This window comes from Nicrophorus vespilloides, unplaced genomic scaffold, assembly GCF_001412225.1.
Source record: "Nicrophorus vespilloides isolate i.1.1-1 unplaced genomic scaffold, Nicve_v1.0, whole genome shotgun sequence".
Taxonomy (NCBI): domain Eukaryota; kingdom Metazoa; phylum Arthropoda; class Insecta; order Coleoptera; family Silphidae; genus Nicrophorus; species Nicrophorus vespilloides.
In genome coordinates, this window is record NW_017096331.1 from 86,747 (window position 1) to 108,845 (window position 22,099).

At 34.5% G+C, this 22,099-nt stretch overlaps 1 protein-coding gene across 2 annotated transcripts in view; it reads right to left on the reverse strand.

The window, feature by feature from the left end:
- The window catches only part of LOC108556697, a 60,524-nt gene that overhangs the window by 15,492 nt on the left and 22,933 nt on the right, over nt 1-22,099 (reverse strand). For both annotated transcript variants that reach the window (XM_017912906.1, XM_017912905.1), the window contains exon 3: nt 7,510-7,552. The gene's annotated coding sequence lies outside the window, so the exon portion shown is untranslated. The remainder of the gene's footprint in view (nt 1-7,509; nt 7,553-22,099) is intronic.

Genomic DNA, 22,099 nt, shown 5'->3' on the forward strand with positions numbered 1-22,099 from the left:
TTTACGAGGGAAAAAGTGGGAGCCACCGCCGCCTCAGCATCTCTCCGCTGCAGCCATATACGGGATCGGGCATAATCTCGGGAATATTACGATAACCGTAGGTGAATCTACATATATTGCACATTACTACCATATGTAGATTGTAACAGTAAATATTCCGACGAAATAATGGTTGGTGGTGGAGGACGGGCGGAAGGAGGAAGAAGAAGCAGAAGGATGTAAAAAAAAAAAATGCAAACTCACATACGGAGGAGGCGCACATATCCATTTTACGTACACTGCATGTGTATTAGGTGGATGGAGTACGTCGGAGGAGGATAGGAGATCGGTTTCGCTGTTCGCGCGCTCTCTTCCGACCCGTTATTCGAGAAATGCCAACGTATTTCGAGATTGCGGCCGTAATTATCATTGCACCGATGCATCATTCCCTGCGAAACGTCAAACTGCCAATAGATGGTAATTAAAAATGAAGGCACGCACAGACACTCAAAAAATAGCTCAAAACGACATGCAAATCACATCTAACATTACTTACTACCAGAAAGACGACATTATTAAAACTATATAATTTTCATGTCAATTATTTGTTATATCAATTTTCAAATACCTTTATTATTTATAAACTACTTGGCCGATGAATGATTTATTTATTATTAATTTGTAGTTGTGGTCAAGCAATGTTAACAAAACACAAAGTACATTTTAAGATAATGTTCTTAGGCGACGACACCAATTTCAATTTCGTTCGTAACGTAAAGTGTTTGCTGAAGATTCGCAGCGAAGGTAAGATGGGAGACAGTTGGGAGAGTGAGTGTCAATTTAGCATCATTATCGAGAGTGTCGCGTAATTGCATAAATACGAAATTGCAGTGCAGTAAACCCGTTGGATTCCCTCTAACGAGGACGCCAATTTGGCGCACTCTCTGCGGCAGGACAACAAATGCGTTTCGTTCACGCATAGAATGGCAAAAAGGACGTACGTCCATTCGCAGCAGAAGATGTCCGAAAAATTACCATCTATTAACATTCATGTACCTCAAACAAATGAAGGAAATATATTTTAGAGACCCTACTTTATATTTACTATCTCAACACTGCAAACGTCCAATTTTAAATTCTCATTTCTTATTATATTGTCGTGGCCGACCAATGTATTGTCATCTATTGTATAACTAATATGTATATTTGTTAGGGCTATGACTTTCCTCTTAATTATTACAAATCATATTTAACGTATCGATCAAATATACAAACGGATACTTGTGCGTGATTATTTAGAATAACTTGTGGAATATTCAGAAGGACGGTTACACATTAAATCGTATAGTTGCGTCTCTTGTATCACCAATTAACAGCCTTCTTCAGCCCCTAAATATTTGGCTAGGATCATAAAACTTAGATAAAGAAACGCTTGTATATTCCACAAACTCAAAACTGATTTCCTTACCTCCCACACAGCCCCTTTTTGAAATGAACACATTTTTGTATTATATAATTTAGTCTTAGCTAAGGGGTCGAATAGAGAAGAAGTCCTACTAAGAGGGTCCAACGAAAGACATGGTCTTACTTGGAGAGTCCAAGGAAGAGCACTTACTTCATAATACTAACTAACTGAGATCAACTATTGTATAGTTGACTTCTCAATAAAACTCCGATATATACAATAAAACTAATTAAGAATATTGCATTTAATATTCATAAACCCCTCTAAGACTCCACCACGACATAACTACGAAATAATCCACGGTGTCCAAGGATTTCTTAATCCCGGGATACGACAATATTTATAAAGTTATTTTTATTTGCAAGTAACATTTGAGAAGTATCAAAGGTTACTGGAATAGTGTAAATTTAAAAATAGCTCAAAAAACTATACTAGTTTTGAGTCGGTAAAGATCAAACAACAAATTTTGCATTTTCTGCATTTTTTATTATAAAATATTTGCATACAATTTTAGTATATATTTTTTTTATAGTAAAATATGCTGCTGTATTAATATTTTTTTATTTGAATTAATTTAGTATAATTCGAAAATAAAGCTGTTGGTTGCCTATCAATAAATATTTTAGGTAGTGAACATAAAAGACTTTCTTTACTATCAATGTGTCAATAATTTTGTGTTGCGTAACGACGATCGCTGCAGGCAGGCTTTTATTAACTTCCTCCGCATTTTATTCTAATTTATTGGGCTATTGTAAGACTAGTAAATAAATAGATAAATAATAATATATAAATTCCAACAGCATCAAAACCCATTATGATTATTGCATGTTTCATCCATTATCGTTACTGTTATTGTTGTTGTTGTTGTTGGGTGAGCTTTGAATAGAATAGGATGGTTATGCAACGAGAGATCGCTGAATGGAATATAATTAAATTGTAACCCGTCCTATAGGATTCCATTTCACGCAGGAATTCTTGCTTTTTAGATGCAATTTGTGAAATTTAATTATACATAGCAGAGACGGTGGAACGGGGGCGGCTGCATCGACTCTGAACCGGTATTCTTTTCCGAACGATTTTATCTAAAATATTTAGTGGCGCGGCTATTACCGACTATGAGGGTTTTCGCAAAGACGCTCGCGGCTCTTGAAAGAAGAACCTGCAAACCAAAAAGAAAAAAGGAAAAATGCCTCTGGGATTAATACGGCTTTACTGAAATAACACAACAAAAATACTCACACGCCCATCTGATACACACACATTTTCTTTTTCTACGCAATATCCCATCATAACATCATGACCATAATTTCGCAATTTATTTTTCTTTCTTTTACGAAATCTCTGGGAATTTAGTACCAGAAAATGCCGCGAATTTGAAATCATTAAAATCGCAAAGGCTTAGCAAAAAAAAAAACTAAAATTAAATAATTTGCTTTTAGTCGTAAAAGCTTCCATGTGCGAACAACATGAGATTCGGATCGAAAGACAAACGCAATCGGTTTAATTCCAGAGCTTTCGCGTCTGTTTATGTAAATATTTAAATGGGTTTTGTGCCGTTTGAATACGTAGTTGTATTTTTTGTTTGTTTTGGTTTAATGGCGCAATAAAAGTGAGATTCCCACAGGTTCAATAGATGTGGCGGCAAAGACGAAAAGAAAAAGTGAATGATGTACCACAGCATGTCTCCATGACACCTGATACCGCAAAGACACCAAATCAAAACCTAAATGGTTTCGTTGAACTCGAATATTTTAATTAGTATCTGATATGCTGATTATCTCTTCTAGTGATGAAAGTGATTTCGAACCAGTTCGCAAATTATGCCGAACACTCTCATATAGCGACGATAATTCTGAAGAAAAAAATGTGAAGAAAGATTAACTTTCATAAACATTTTCTGTATTTTTTTTTTGTAAAATTTTTCCGTATAAATTTAGAAGGAATATGTTAAGATTATATTTTTCTGAAATTTAATAAACTTGTCTATGATTGTTAACGTTTTTATAAAATTATGAATAAACATTTCAGAAAGAATATAGTAGATTTAGTTTTATGCGGTTTTAAAAAAAATATGGAACGTATCCTTTATTTTTATACGTGTGTCTAGTCCTTTTTTTGTGCGATTTATTTTTATGCGTTTTTCTGTGGTACATATCTACCGCATAAAAAGAGAACCAAGTGTATACGCTTGTGTTGTGTAAATTCGCGATTGGAAGTTGACGCTCCGCGGGTTTCGTGAAGACACGTTGCATAATTCCCGGTCTAAAAGCGCTCGGCGGAATGCCATGGGATCTTCAGTTGGTATCGTGAGTAAGTAGTGTAAATAGTTGACGGTGTAAAAATAGCATCATCGATTTGGTTCACAGATCACGGAGCCTCGGAGAACCGCTGCCACACGGCACCGCATAATTTCCAACGCGTTTAATGCCCAATAATTAACTAGATACCCCCCATTTTCATCGTAACTCTGCACAGAGAACATCGCAAACTTTACACACGAAAAGACGCTACAGTTTGTCATTTCGATCTGGGAAGGCGCATTCCTTTGCATGTCTAGGTATACTCAAACAATTTCAACTACATAGCAGTCTTTGTGAAAAGCAGTAGATGTCGATAATTTCCAAACTATTTGTGTGTTAATATCAAATACCCGTTTAATCAAAACTTAATCTAAACTAACCTTACTTATTTTATATAGTAAAACTTTGTTTAGCATTATGATGCATTCAACGAGGACAAGTACTATAGTAAATAAGTAAATTTAGAGATTTTTAGATTGGACTGCCGTTAATCGAGGTTTTACTTTATACAGACCAATTTAACGTTGTCATCTGTTTTTTTATTTTTCTTTGCTTTTATCTCAGTGTTATGATGAATTATTGTAACCAAAAAGAATGTGACATCAGAAACGCGTAGGTGAAATAAATTATAAAATAACTCAGTAATTTACACCCATAGATGTTGAAATAACAATCAGCAGTAAAAAAAGGAACCATTAATCAACTTATTCGAAAATCGATTACGTACGCGTTCGTAACGTCAAATACAAATATAATGACTGCTCAATTTACAAGTCCGACGTAGACATTAATTTCGAAGTGGCTGGCACTGTTGAAATCTGGACCATTAATCCATTAGAATTTTTGACGTGCCACCGATTAGGAACAGATTTGCGCCTTGTAGATGGAAATGCGGTGAGCGTTGATTAATTTCGGAACAATCGAAATTATGCGCGGGACGCACCGACTTTAAATCATGAAATGTCAACAACTTTGGTCTTCTGCCCACACGCGTATTTTGGCGCGAGAAGCAAGGCCAAAAGTAACGCGCCACAGATGATAATTTTCGTTGCGTAATTGGATCGGTTTTCGAGGCGAAATAACAATGAGCAAAGACAATTGATGCTGCCACGTCATCTCGGTTAAATGGCGCCACAGATGAGTGACGTGTTTGCCGCCGGATGGCGCTGCCGTCGTTTCGCGTGTTATTTCATTAGCGTGCGGCGTGGGCGAACACGGGCACTTTGCAATACGGAAACCATTCCGGCTGACTTTGTTATATGTTTTAAAGTAATTCACGACGTTATATAATCCGGGCAAACCGTTGACGAAGAATAACGACCAGTAGTAACGATCCGCACAGTCGCGCGTGGTCATATTGCAATCAAATGTAATGCCACCAGATATATGGCAGCAATGGTAATCGATCACAATTATGACCGCAACCTGCGTTCCTTTCTTGGAATGTCAAAATATTTAAACAATTTCCAACAATTAACCAACTGATGATGCGACGTCCCAACTGAAAAACCTTTGGCTTTGAGCGTTTCTCCGCAGATCACCTTTAACTTTCATTTTCACGATCAGACATTCACGGCTCGGACGCAATATAAATGATTCCAAACGCTCAACACTTCTGCTAATTTACTACCGTGATTTATAATGAAAGTCTGCAGGCAAATAAATAATTAAATCGAGTTAAAGCATATTTTACAGTAACTTAAAAAATCTTATAATAAAGTAAATGTTATTATTTAAAAGCTTTTTTATTAATAATAATCACTATTATAAATATTCATTAATTACGTAATGTAAATTTATAAGACTTTATGACTTTATATAATTAATTACTAACGTTAGGTAGTTAATTAATAGAATATTTATATTATGCTTATTTTAAATATTTATAGAGCATTGACTATGGATGATTTTGTCGTTATCCTATATAGATGATATCCATGTAGAATATTCAAGTGAATAAACCTATGGAATCAGCATCCGCGTATTTTATAATTGTGTTTGCTCGCCATTTTATGTGCGCCAGATATAAAGCTATTCTAATCCGAGGTTTCCGCCAGACATTACAATTTGCACGCATTTCAAACACAAATCTACTGTGCCTATGGGCAACAGCATGGATTTATGCGCCAAAACTAATATTGCAAACTATATTTCGGTATTCGGTATACACGTGTAAGAAAGTTCGATTTTTTTTATTTGCAGAAAACTGCGATATCGTAACTTGTTGATCGCTGTAATTAGAAGTTGTTCTGCTTCAATATCCAATGTATATATAGTCGATACCAGCAATTGGTGCTGTTTGTATAACTGCAATGAATGAACGTATCCAATCCGATTGCTTCAAACCAAAAATACATTCATTAGAACTATTCATTCGAGTTTGATAAAGAGAAAATAATAGTAGATAGATTAAATAATTAACTAAATCACACAGATTCGTGCTCTCAGTCAATCTTCCATTTATTTCAAGTATAGCAGATATTTTCATTATTTCATTGTAAAATGTCTTCAGGTAAATTTCTCATTAAAAACAATCTATATTTTTTAACTTTTTGTTTAATGTAATTGCAATATTAGAATAATTTTCCAAGTAGACAAGCTGAGTCATAGAGTAAAATGCAAATCAGAGTATGTACTGTTAGGAATTTCATTACTACAACTTCTACAAGTACAACATTGGAGATATATAAAGGATATTGAATTTACGTCCTTCGATTTAACATTCAAGAAAACCATGCCTGAATTAAGTGTAATAATGACAAATGTTTAATTTAATGTAAGTTGCTTTAAAAACTAGTTGCAAATGGACAAATAATTAAACAATTAATAAAATTATAAAATAATTGTATTTGATTATATTTTAAATATATAAATTATATAAGAAAACACATTTAGAATCGACAAAGACAAAACGATTAAAAAAAATGAACGCAGTAATTAATTATTATTAGCAGACAAATTTATTCATAGTTCTTGTTTATGTGTTTGTATTCGCAGAAGAATTTACAATGAATTAGATTTAATTGAGTACCGAATATTGTTTGTTCTTGGTACGGCTTAAGCTAATTAGATTATCCGGGGGCAGAACTAGACCCAAGGTTTTCAGCGTTTTGCATTTGAATAAATGAAACCGTTTGACATTTATCGTGGAAACATGTTCATGATTAGATGTTAGACATTACTTACTGGCCTCGCCTGTCCGACGGAAGTGTTCTTTTCCATATGAACGTGGGCGAAAATTAAATTTTCGGCTCGTGCGAACATACATCAGAAATTGTTTGGTTCGAGAGAGCGGAAAATATGATTGGAATGTTTCGATGAAATGCAATGCAAACTTATGATATCCAATGCGAAACAAGAGCGACATCTGCGACTACAAGAATGTAGAGGCTGGCTGTGTCGCTTCATTCCATCCTTATATTCTTTCTTCTTTTTTTTTTTATTTGTATCTCAATTTTTATTGCGCGCGTTACGCAAAAATTTCACTCTTTATAGATTCGGCCATAAATTTTATTGCGTCGGTCGCTGTGGCTTTATTATTAAAAATGGACATGGACGGGACTTCGGTTTTAATTGAACATAAAATCCAATGTTAAAATTGCAATTATGAACGAGCACGCACATGATTTGTAAATCCGTGTCAGCGAGCCGCGAATGCAAATTGCGAAAAGAGGCATTTCGCAAACTCGGACGGAGATGTACAAAGGAGACACGAGGAGCGAAAATAAAGGAGAGGAGAGAAGATAATACACTTTTTTGCTTTACCTCGGAGGATTCCTTTGCCGCTTCTGTTGAAGAAGTGCATAATCTGAAACAGAAGAGAAAAATAAATTAAATTTAAAAAAAAAAAACAAGTTTTAATTAGAACAATGCAGATTACTTATTATTGGCGAGATTCGTATCTTGGTGATGGGAAAGGCTGAGAAGAGGAGAACAGTAAGCGGAGCCGATTGGGATCTAAGATATTTTAGTTATTTTCTCTGCATCTTGATAAACGTGCTATTATTATAACGCGATTTAATCACGAGCCAAATGGAGATAGCCTCTTCGTTCGAAGAGTGCGAAAGACTGAGAACGAGCCACTCGCACTGAATAGGGAAAATAAGGAAAATAACGATATTAATTGCAACTAATTTGCCGATACAAATTAATCTTACTTCAATTTTACTCTTCTTTCAATAAAGTAAGCAGATGTGCGTATAGATGGCGCAACGACTTTCCTATACAATATGCATACCAACATGACAGCATAAGCCAGTATTATATTCAGAATGATTACAACAATTTGCGATACATTAAGATACTTATTACCTTATTTCTATCTATAATTAAATTTATTTCATTAATATAGGTGATGCACTTTTAATAACCAATTATTATATCTGAATTTAGAAAGAAATTTCACTTTAAAGTTATCATCAATGAAAGTTGAATATCTTATTTCTCTTTTAATAAATAAAAAATAACATTATGTAACATATTATTTAAATATAAATTTCTTAGGAAGATTAAAAATAAATTAAGAGAATTTTATTATATAAAATAAATATAAATGGAAAACTTAAAGAAATGAAATTCACAATTATAAAAGAATATGATGATATCTATAAAAGCATGTAAAAAAAGAGACTGGTTGAACAAGTTGAATGTTTCGTTCGTCGTAAGTTCAGTAAACTTGAGAATAGATGGCGCTGGCGATTAAGACAGTCAAGTGGTTTACCAACTGTTGGATGGAGAAGAAAACGAAGATGCTGAACAGATATCGAACTATTATTCCATGTGTCGGGTAAGTTATGAGTTTAGCGGAGAAGAAGCGGTGGATCGTCGATGGATTAATGGCGAACACATCCCGATGTTTCAGGAAAAAGAATGTTTCTCCTCTTCATATTTCTCCGTCCGTGCGTTCAATTATAATGTAACGTTCCATATAAGTGTAATGTTTATGCATGTAATTATTGGCTTATAAGTGGAGTCCGTTGCGTTTTATAAGCAGTAAAGGATCTGAGCTCGGAGCCCACGGTTAGGGTCAGATTACGTGGGCCGGCAACGTGTAAACTGGCCATTCGTATCTATGCATTATCTATGTTTTGCGTACGTATGCCAGAGTCTGCACGGGACGTGTTATGTCTGTCGCAGACAAGCAGGAAAATGAATATAGCAACAACAAACAAAAAGTAAAAAAAAAAAGTGATTATGCAATACGCCATGCATCTATTGTATGTGTGTTCTGTCAGTAAACATATATACACACACACAACACACGCAGTTTGATAAATGGAGATAACGATCGATAATGTATAATGGAGGAAATGGTCTTCTTTGACCTTTAGGTGGGTGTTCCGAAACTGTTCGGATTCACGCAACAATCATTATTATACACAACATTCCCGTACACACACACACACACAACACATTCCACAACATTTATGTAAGTTTATTTTTAAACCGTTGGTAACGTTTTGACATGTAACAAGGTTGGTAATATTTCCCGGCTTGTATCGATATTTTTTGAAATACACCTTTCACTTGTGATACACCCTATCTTGTTCACGACAACATTAATCCCAGCATTGTATTCGCTGTCCGACTACAATGTAAGCATTTCCGCTTCCTACCGATTTCAATCTAATTTATTATTTTTTCTACAAACATTAAAAACTCGGCAAATCTGACATTTCAAAATTAAACTAAAAATCAAATTCTTCCAGTTTTTTTTTGTTGTCTTCGTCTCCTTAATGTCAATACAATTAAAACGTAAAATTTATGTGACGGAATCTGGATCCAAGGACGAAGCCGTATGTCGAGGGCGGGAAAAATATTCGAATTCGTTTTATTTTTTTTTTGTTTGTTTCTTAAGTTTCTTCTCGGTTTTCATTTTATTTTTGACGTTAGCAACGCGCGCCCTGCGTGATTTATCGGCGCTTGTAAATGCAATGCACATTCGAAGCCCACGACGAAGCCGGCTGTGGCTGTGTCTGCACGGCTGAGCCGAGCCGGTCCGTTTCAAACGGCTCTCGGCCGTAACTCACAATTTGACATTTATTTAATTTATTTTACGGCGGCCTTAATATTAATTACAATCGGAATCGACCTTCTGAGCTTGCGCGTGGGCAAAAAGTCATATCCAAAAGAAATCTTCGTCTAAAAGCTAAGTATTTTGGTTTATTGAAAATTACATTTTTTTTTTTAATTTCTCGAATAATAAGCTTAGGCCAGATGTGGAAGAAGGTTCAAATGAGATTAAAATTCCTGTTTTAATAAAATATAGAATATTGAGTTTGTCGCTGTTAATATCATCGAAAGTTTAGTTAATATTTTAATGGAATAACTTTTGAATTGATGCGAAATGTTTAAATAACTAAATTGACTCCATTTTTAGATGTTATGCAAAGAAATGTGTACGTAAATTACTGCTTTAAAGCAGATGGCGCTTCTGTCAAAACACTCAACGTGATGCAACCAATTAAACAACCCATAACAAATACTTGTGACTGTTTTCGTCGTCTCGTTGAAATATCCAATATTAAGATGTTCTCATCTCTTCGGCGGACTTTTAATTACCTTCTTTTTTTTCTCGCTTTTCTTGTAGAACATGCACGTTAATTATGAAATTGAGACGACGTGGAATGGATGGATGGATGGCCGTTGCGTTGAGTAATCCAGAACCTGAGAATGTAACGCCTCTGTGTGCGCTTTAAGAGTCTTCTTGCGTAATTGCTAATTAATTAATTATTAAGAGATTTCGAGGCCTTGCCTTGCAAACGAACCTCGGCCGCAGTTGATGAGAGTCCTGCTGTTGCTGATGCTCGGAGGAGGCATGGAACGTACACCGTAATTACATGAAAAATGAAACCTCCGCAATTGGAGACCAGAGAGTTTAGTCCATCGTGCGTCGTGCACAATTAATCAAAAAAACATTTTCTTCTCAATTCCATATCTTACACCATCCCCACGTTGCTTTTCGGATCCATTAAACATCGACGCTTTCACTGGCAAATGTTATTAATTATCCGAGCAGTAAGTGTTGACCGTTAATTAATGATCATTGAAATTAATGAAGCAGCAGTTTACGGGTTATTAATCGTCCGGCGAAGGCGGGAACTTTGAAAATTTAAATTAAAGCGAACTCGATAGATGGCGTACGAATAAATAGTGGATTTCTAGTCTTTTTCATCTACATCTGGTTCATATATTTTTTACTCCGTTTAAGTAAAACTAATCGTCGGATGGTGTGCACTGAATAATGGCGGATAATTTACGGGCTTACTGCAATAAATTGTGTGGCAAACTCGCGTGTAATCTGACAAATCTTTACTGGTCGTACCGGGGTCGAGGATACTTCTGCTCAAATCTTGGCGAGTGCGCTCGTGCGTGTGTGTTGTCTGCATGTGCAGGTGTGTCTATCTATGTATGTAAATATGAGCATCTACTATATTTCAGAATAATCCAGTTTCTGATTTTTTAAATCATTATTAACCGTTATTAACACTAAACCTACCACCGTTTTTGAAATTTCATTTACAATTAAGAAGAAAAATATAGTGGAATCTCGCTTAACGAGCATAATTAATTGTAAGAAAAATGACTCGCTTAACGAGCAAGGTTTCGCATAACCAGTGACGATGAAAAGAGAAGTCCAGGATTTCGCGCCTGCTACATCATTTTTAAAACTTATGTTTCACTATACGAGTATTTGACTATACGATATATCACTATAAAAATGCGCTGAAAACGCATAACATATTCTAAATAAATGAAAAGATTTTGTTCATCCATTTTTGTTATTTGCAAGTAATAAATATCAAGTATTTATTTCCTAAATTATGTTGAATTTTGCGTTATAAAAAAAATATTATTTTCATACGTTGGGTAAAAAAGTAGGATTGATAATATGCAACATTGTGTAATAAATATTTATAATAATGGGAGTGAAATGTGTGTGTGTATGCGTATGTTCGTTTGATGTTCAGTATCGATTTTCTATATAATTTATGTGCAGATCGTTGGGCATTTAGATCTTTAAATTCTCGCGTTCGCAGTAAGAAAACGATGCACAGGAATTATTTAATGCACATAACTTTGAATGCCGGAGTTACAGTTGATTTATCTTCCATATAAGAGTAGACATAGACTTTGGCTCCTCTCCGCGCATAAATGTGCGAGCATTTTTACCTTTAAAAAACTGGTTGCCATCATTCTTCATGTAAATATCCTTAACTCTCTCACGTGCATATATATATATATGTATACTACATACACATGTGGATATCTACATATCTCTTCTACTCGCAGCACACTCGAAAACACACCAATGCCAATACAATAAAATATTATAATTTCAGCAGGTACGAAACATTCCAACAATGAAAAATAAGTCAAACATTTAATTGCAACTACTTTATCCTTCAGGTAATACAAATTTGTCGTTTTCTCTTTATAATTTAATGAATAATTTAAAAAAAAACACTATACAAACGAGTAACATTTCAAATATGGATGTAAAATATGATTCAGCGCTGAAACAGTTACATAATGCGAGGAATTATAATTAATATATTGAATTACATCCGAAAATGCGAATTGAGAAATGAATCCTTACATCTATATGAATTTTTCAATAAATTTTTAAATGATTATAAATTCTGATAAATATTACTATTATATTGATAATTATTGGAAATTTGATCAAATATTCATATTTTTATAGTTTTCTTTAAATTTTCTTTGTTTCAAATTTATAGCTGCTATTTTTATATAATTGACATACTTTGAAATTAGAAGATATAATGAGTTGGAAACTTGTATATATTTATTATTTAATTATTAATTGGATGTTGATTCTAGTTTCTTTGTAAATCATTGGAAAATTCCATATCTAACTATAGAGAGTTACGAGAAGAAATATAAAACTTATCGTTTTCAATTACGGGAGTTGTTGCCTGCAGAAAATAGACGGCTGAAGAACCTACACTAGAAAGAAGGCGATAGAAAGAAAATGATGATGATGATGTGAGAGGGAGAGAGAGAGAGACAGAGGAGTAAAGTGCCCCGTTTAAACTCATTTATTGTTAGATGGCCGGGGTTTAATTGGAATCGTGACCCGATAAGGGCCCTAAAATTGCCGCGCATTTCGAAAATTACATGCGATTAAGTGCGACCGAACTTATAATTTCGTATTCAAATATATGATTTATGAAGTGCTGAAAAATAAACCTCGCTTCGGCCGTGGCCGAGCCAGAGCATATCCATCCCATTTAAAAGAGAAGAACACGACAGATCGAGCAACCTAAATACAAGAGTGAAAGAGAGAGAAAGATAACTAACAAAAGAAAAACAGCACACAGAAGATCGGCCCTCGAGCATACATCGATTATTTTAATTTTACAATAAACAGCAGAAAGGTAATAAACAAAATAAAAATTTGATCTTCTAGAAATTGTTTTTCTATTGAGTATGATGGGTCGATGGCCGCAGCATTCTTCGGAGTTCTGCTAATTATTGTTAAATCACAATTGAAGTACAGTTTTTTTTTCGGTTGTCCAAATAATTAATTCCCGGTGGATTACGAATTCAATGTGGATTCGAAGCCACATCCGGTCTTTACAAAAAATCGAATCGACAATTATTGTAACGGATAAGTTAATGAAAAAAAAACTACTTGAAATGAAAAAAACTGTAAATCCATTTACGGTGCGAATCGGCAAAGATCCTGCATTATTATTATTAAATGTGCGAAATGGTCAATGAGGAAAAATTATACGACAGAAGAAGAAACGGTGGACTCGAGTTATTAACGCGGCTTAGCGGTTTATCCTCGACTTAATCTCATCCACAATTAGGCTTAGCCTTACGAGTCGGTAAGACTGCAGCAATTAGGTTTTCTGTACGGTGGTAATAATGTAATAGTAATGCAGACAAACAACCCCCCACCCATAACACGACCGACGTATTGCGCAACAAAACGCTGTTGCATAATTGGTTGCATGCTCTTAAGGTGTCTTAAGTGATGTTTCCGTGACTACTTGATGTGTGCGTTTCTGGGAATCCCCCGAGTCGTCGCACGCAGAACGTCTTTTCATTCCATCCAGTACGTGCAATTTTTTCCCTGTCATGCACATAAGTGATCTGATGATCTTCCTGATCGAATCGAACAAATCGCTCGATTGAAAATCCGTTTGGAAATTCGGCGTCAATAATAATAATAATAAAAAAAAGAATCGATGTACTTCACATACCGATTGCATCAAGTCATATTTTTTTTTGTATCTGTCCGTGCGTTTATTTAAATGGTGATGCGAGCAGTTGGGAAAAGGAGAAAGTGGAATGGAGAACACGAAACACGCTGAAAATTAATGTTCACAATCGGTAATCTCGTCGTCTCGATCTGTTTGCATTTGTCGAATCGTTATTGCACCAATTTATCGATCTAATAATATTTAATTGGAAGCTCTATCGCTCCCAAACATCATAACAGACATGATCCGAGAACCCATCATTACATCGGACATGGACGCCTCTCCTTCACGCACTCTATCTGCCTCTTCTTACCAGTCTCCTCTTTCTTCTTCTTCTTCTTTGAGGACGGAGCGAATTCAATTATTTCTTACCCTTTTGTGGATCCCGATTTATCGGGGCCCGGGAACTCTGCACTTGTACAGTTAGCTAATGGCACAACTCGACACAATTAAGTCGATAAGTCGAGCAAAAAGTAAGTTACTACTGCCTTATAAGATCTAAAACCCAGAGCAGGAAAGAACCTACAAAACGACGCTTTCAATTTATCCGTGCTGCTATTTACTTTTACTAATACTTAATCGCTATAGTATCATTGATGGTGTCAACTGTTAACAACCTGATAAATACCTAACCATAATGTACATATTCTATTTATTTGCAACTGCGAAAAAGTATTGAAAATTATCAAATTTACACATATCGTCATATAATAAAAAAAAATAATATCAACAATTATCACAACGTAAAATATTTAAAAAAAAAATTCAACTATCTAATGGAGGAATGACATCTTTTATGACATCCTGTAGAAACTTTTAAGAGTTTTGTATTGTAGATACAAAAAAAAATAAAGTGTACTTTATAAAATAATATGAGTTGTATATGATATAATAATAGAAATATAACTATTCGAAGTGGGTCTTGTCTCGCCGTCACGGCTGAGTTGCTTTGCTTGGTTGGCTTCGTTCTGGCATGCTTTTATTGAGAGTAGATAAATTATGCGAGAGCTCGCAATAAATCAGTGTTATTTGCGAATTACTTATGAAAAATCATTTTGATGTTTCTGAAAAGAACGAACGTCGAAGAAACACGAACACAGCGAGCGGCTAATGGAGTAAGTCTTAGTTAAAAGATATAACGAATGCAATCTATATTTACGAATACATTAATTTGCTTTATGATTATATAAATTCATCGACTTCCATTTCCATTTTGACTACGTTAAAAAAAAATTACATATTTTATTTTGTCTATCAAAGATGATGAAATTCTTTGTAGTTGTAACAATAATCAGAACTTTAAAAGTTAATTAATATAGAAGAAAACTAATTAAAACTATATGAAATTTATTAATATCTTATTATTTAATTATGAAAAATAATTGGCATACTTATATTAAATGTAATAATTTGAAATATTATATTTTGATTTTTTTTTATTGGTGTTTAATTGGAATATAATTAATCTACTGGTTAATAAATCCAGTTAGAAATCAAAGTAGAATATTATTAATGTGTCGTATGTAAAAGAAATTTCTCTGATCATATATATAAATTATTAATTTAATTGATAATTGGAAGAAACTCGCGTGCGCGTATAAAGTTTAATTAAAACGAAATGCAAGACGCAGAAGGACGAGGAAAAACGGCTTTGGAAGTAAGTGCATCGCTTTTTGCGCCTCTTTTCCCCCATCGACGTAATGAAAATTCGCTTAACAAAAGCCGATCAAATTATTTAATTACTTACGTTGGTAATAATAATAATCCTATGCGGAGACGTTCTTTTTTTTTCTCTCTTTCTCTCTCTCTTTTTGAAAAGGATTAGCTATGTGCATGTGCGTTCCAAAGGGCAACGATCTGGGAAGAAACGGCGAAGAGGAACAAAAAGATAGGAATGAAGATGAAGAGGTGGTCGGTGTGCGAGAATGAATTTATGGACGTTATTCATGAAATTAATAAACTGTCGAGGACTCTGCGCTTTTTCCTGTCTTTAGGCGCGAAAAACGCTGTTAAGATATGGCGATGAGCCGCCGTTTAAGGACATTTTTGTCCGTCATCATCATTAAATTCTCAGATGGAAAACTTCGTTACATAAATTACGGACGGTCATTTACGACCTCGCGTGGGCCCTCCTTTTATTGTTTCATAAATTTCCGCTCATTAAATTGCGAACTTAAATTGCTTTTCTTACCAATGCATTTCTTCCTCCAATAAAAGCGACTTCTTTTCAGTTGACACACGCTTATTCCAATTGTACAGAAACATACATGCAATTTCTTAATATCAAAAATAAAAACACACACACAATGCAATTTTGTTTAATATAATTAATGTTAATGATGCTTTTGCTGGTATGTAGGAAAAACAGTAAAGTTATTTTAATAATAATATGAAAAAAAAAAATGTTGTCGTGCAATTGGGCACTAAAGAAGTTTACTAATTGGTTCCGGCGCGCAGCAAATCGCGGTGCAAGTGCAAGTGTGAAATCGCCTCGGAGACGAGTTTTAGTGCCACAGCATGACCATGAATAAAATGAAAAGAAAAACAAACAAAATAATAAAAATAATAATGTGGAAATGCGAACCGTGATAGTAATAACAAACGAACTGTGGAGACTCGGAGGCCCCGTGCAGAAAAAGCGTCCACGAAAAGAAGAAGAATGATCATTTCGCTTCGTCGTAATGCCGTTTGTTGAAAGCGAAAGGCGTCAACCGAAAGAAAGAAAGGTACAGGTGACTTCGAATCACCACAGGTACAAAAAAAAAGAGTCGAGCAGCGACGACGCGAGAAAACAAAACAGAAATGCGTTGCGTAATTAATACGAGATATATTTCCAGTCACGTTTTTTTTCTTTGATTCACCTCTCCACCCCAATTCCATTGGATCTATGATAGATAGATAAACTTTTGAGTTTGAGTTAGAAAAAAAAACTTCAATTATTTTATAATACATTCAAATTACATATAAATAAGTAAATTTGATAATAGCAACATCTAGAGCAGAGGTGGCCAAACTGTGGCTCGCGAGCCGCATGCGGCTCTTCAAGAGTCTTGTTGTGGTTCCACTAGCCACAAATATTAAATATATTTTATATTATGATTGAGATTTTTTAAAAAATTTTATACCAAAAAGTTTAGGTGTGGTTCTTGCTGCAAAAAGTCTAGCCACCCCTGATCTAGAAAAAAAAACAAAATCTAGAGAAAAAAAACAAAATTTTCAATGTATCATACCTCTTATATTATAAATTAATTATATTATTAAATTACCCAAAATGGGGTAAAATTATTTTTTTTTGGGTAATAGGGAAATTTTTCTAATTTCATCTTACCAAACTCAGAGAGCGGTTCTCTGACTACTTTTCAGATATTGATGTACAAACTGTGAATTGGGTTGTAGATCCTTTTAAATGTGAAATTACTAACATACCAGAAGAACCTCCAGGTTTGGCAGAGGCAATTCTTGAATTCCATCTAATACTGTACTCAATTTGAGACCAAAGCAAATCTGTCGTCTTTTTGTTTGTCAAGGGATGCAAAGCCTTTCAAAATTGCACATGAGGAGGCGGTAAAAAAATTGCTGCCATTTGCAACAACCTACCTTTGTGAACAAGGCTTTTCCACTCTAATGAAAATAAAAACGAAAAACAGAAATCGATTAAACGCCAAAGACTGTATTCAAATTGCTCTTACATCAAAAAGTCCCAATTTTAAAGTAATTATACCAAACATGAAGCAACATCATGTTTTCAAAACCTAAAGGGGGAAAGTTTTCAATTAATTTTTGTTTGTTCCAATTTAAGAATTTGATTTTGTTTGTCTATTACTATTTGTTACTATTTTCATGTAACTTTTTTTTTATAAATATGTAAATGCAAATTAATTCAATAAATAATGTTTATTTAAAATTGATTGTTTTCTATTCAGAATGGGGGGGGGTAATATCGACTTACGCAATAATATTTTGGGGTAATGGTTAAAAAAGTTCCCCGACCGCTGTCTTAAAAGAATTATCAATTGCAAATGAAAATAGGGTTTTTATATTACTTGTTATATGTATCTGACTTTATTACTATTACAAGTACATGTGAATATTGAGGTAACAAATCTTCCAATAAATGATCAAAAAAACTTATAACAATAAGAATATTGTTGGGCGTCATTAAATTTATGTAATTTAATTGTCCAAATAATAGTTTTGTTTGTTTTTAATATTCAATAATTCTGATTTAATTGATGACCAAAATCAGAAGATTGTTTTGTTTCTCTCGAAATGTGCTTTGCATACAATTTAGATTCCACTCGAGTTATCAATGTAAAACATGTTCATTGCGTGCACAGGGTTGTATACATATGCGTATAATTATGTTTGCGTTCGTCGTTGATGTGTTATGGTGCTTTGCGTTCCAAATACCCAAATGGCATTACATAAATATGATTGTAAAAAGGCTCTCAGTTTAATATTCAAACCTGCACATTTGGTGACACACTACACTACAAAAGAGATCCACGTGGCATGAAACCCATAAACACAAAAGAAAACGAACCACAGGAAACGTTGCTTCGTTGACGCACGACGAAACGAAATAAAGTAAAAAAAGGAGAGAAATACAAAAAAAATATACTAATCGATTACATCATTTCGCAAAGGAGAGAGAGAGAAAAAAAAACGTAGCAATAAAAAGCCGAGAAATAGTTAAATAAAATAAAGAGCACATGAAATGAACGTAAACGTATGCCCCGGCGATAGCAATCACGAATTCGTTACATAAATCCATTCCCGGTTTGTCTTATATGCGCAAAACGAACACACTCGATCAAAATAACCGTTTATTCCTAATTCGGAATTTATTAACCCTCATCTCTTGATTTATCGTTTTCCAATCTCCACTCCGGAGAAAGTCCCGAAAACTTTATTCGTAGATCTGAATTAAATTTTTGGTTTATTTATTTATCGATTTCAATATATATTTATAAATAATATATTATGTTGTATGCGAAATTTCTCCTCGTGCAATAAAATATAAAATGAGGGGGAAAATATCTGATTTGAAAGCTGCAGGATTTGCGCCGATGGAAAATTGCTCTTACGATTATTGTGATTTCGGATAGAAAGTTTTTAATGCACCTTTCCATTTGCGAATCTAGCTACAGCTTCTTGCATATATTGCTAAAAGAAATTCTTATAAATTTATAATTATAATTTACCACAAAAGTTACCTTTTTAAATCATCATCAGTATCGTGTGTTTAAACAACGTGTTTTAGAGTGTTTTGTATACTACAGCTGTATTTGCGTTGATAATTTGGTAAATATATCCTCTTGGAGGAATGCAAAAGTAAATTGGCGTAGCCAAATATTCAGATTCGCAGAATTTTTCGACGGGTTTGCAGCCTGTGTGGGCGTTGAACTCGCTCTCTCGGCCGTCTCTGATCTTGGATAGCAAATATTTGCCACGCCAAGCTCTCGAGACGACCCAAAATGGATATATTTGGATACAATAAGGAGAAATAAGTCAATAAATTATAGGAAATCCAATAACATCCTTAACCTTTATAACCAAGTTTTAAACATAATTCCATAATAATAACGATTATTATTGTATAGCTAACAAAATATGAAAGGAAAATAACTGATCTTTGGCAGTTATTCATCCCAACAATGCATAGTTGTACTGGTTAGTTGTTAATTACTTATTATTGAAGTAATCCAAGTACCGTAACATTCGTGTTATTAACACGTGAAACATTCATACAATTCGCCAGGTATAAGTTAAAGGACAATTATAGAGAATTCTCGGTCTCCGACGACCGGACTGGACGGGATATGGCCGTATATGGTTTTCGCAAAACAGAATCACCCCATTTGTAAATAACTATTCGTTATTTTTTTTCCTCTCTTCTTCTTCTATTGCTTCGTCCTTTTTTTCTTCGATTCGTTTCGTTGCGTTATTTATTTGAGTTCGAAGTGTATTTCACGTTCGCAGCTTTCGCAAATTGCGTACGGCCGAGGAGACATAAAGTTCGTTCGAATGAATTGAATCAAGTGAAATATCTGTGTGAGCGCACGTAGGAAGTTTATCGTTCCCCAAACCGTACGAAAATTGATCTCCAGACGCACCATCCGAGTGCGCTCCGTTTCCTTTAACGAAGCCTTACGTAATTATTGATTGATCACTGATGGCAAACTTATACGAAAAAACGAACACAGTTTGATCATGTAACATTTTTTTTTTTACAAAAGTTATAAATATGTAACATCAATAAATTAAGATTTATTTCTTTACTTTTTGACAATAATAAAATAACATTTTGGAATAATAGTAAAATTCATATCCAAATATTATACGTAACTTTAAGATATGAAACAGTATATAAGAGATTTATTAAAAAAATAATGATAATACTGGGTAAAGTAAAAAGTTTTCAGCGTTTTTCTTTAGACGGCTGTATTGAGCCATATCTCAGGATGTATACTTGCATCTTGTCATTCTATACTGCGACTTAAAGGCGACATATCGCTTTTAAAAAAAGTTTTTTTGACAGTTTTATGTTTAGTGAATCCAGTTCAAAAATTCAATACATTCTTCAGTACCACCACGACCAAGCGTTTGTATTGTTTATGGACCCAATACAGTATCGAATTCAACAACAAAGTGTTGGTTCCAATGCTTCCGTTCTGGAGGACGTCGAAGATGAGACATGCTCTGATAGGCCAATCGTCGAAAATGTTGATAAAAACATGGAAATCGTCGAGTCGGTCCGGCATGCGAGCATTTATTCCATTCCCCAGGACCTGAAGATTAGCCAGAAAACCATTTACAACCATTTGCTTAAGGCTGGTCTCAAGAAGAACCTCGATATATGGGACAAAACGCTCAGAACTTAACTTATTAATTTTTCATGGAAATATAGGCAGATAACGGCTATAGTAATCAAAGCACGGCAATAAAAATCCAAAAAAAAATCCTAATAGCATTTATCGGCCAATTAAAAGAATCTCTCGCGATGGGAAAGTGATTAGGCGGATTTCGCGCCCCGTTACACGATTACCGTTGTACGCACAGAATCGCGTCCACCACGTATCGTTTATTTCTTCGATGATGATGATGATGTTCTCTCGTTTCCTGTCGGAAATTTCGAATACCCAATTCTTCTTGCCTGGGAATTACATAATCCGTTCGTGGGAATTTCACGCTGCTTTTTATGTGATGTTGTTGTTTAATTAACGACTGGCGAAAAACCGTTAATGAATCGATTTTCGGTTAAAATTGCAATTTTCTCTCATTGCCAAACGAGTTACGCTCCCCGCGTCATGTCTTTCTTTATATCTTCAGGTTGATGTATCTTTCGGTATAAAATCCTGTTACGAGTAACCGTTGTTGCGAATCTTTTCCACGTAATTTATGAATATGCAACGGACGTGTATTGGTTTGGTCTATGTGTATGTTTGCGTGTGTGAGTTCGCGCGCGAACCGAAGACAAACGCCAGAACCACCCGATTGTGACTCACACCGTTTCTCTTATGCAACTCGATTAATATTAATTCGAATCGGCGACAGAGAAAATGCATAATGATCGTAAAGCTAGGACCTTGCTGCAACTGTCTTCAAGTCACTGACTTTCCGCATTACCATGTCACAATCTAACGTATTAATACATATATTATAAACGTTTAACATGTTAACTTCCCTGGGCCACGATGAAAAAAACTCGATAACGATAGTTATAGGTATTTTGAGTCGATGCTTGTGCATCGATGATTCAAACAATTTAGAAGATTCTAACAAAACTGAATCAGCTATGACCTTAATTAATAAGACATATTTATAAAAGGCTATGAAACAAATGCGACTTGAAAGAAAAGAAAACGTAGAATGACACTAATAGCACCAAATAATTAGTTTCAAACTTGTTTCTAGTAGTTGTATAAGTCTGATAACGGCGAATAGTAGAAAGCGTTTCGTGAATTAGTTACAAGAAAAAGCGGAGTCAACGTTTAAATGCATTAAAGGATTCCCTATTGTGTACTAATGCGTTCGCGGAATGGGCCAAGTTTCCTCTACTCCTCTTTCATTCACATTTTGTTTTTTGTGTTTGTTTTCTTTGTCCGACGTTGTATTTG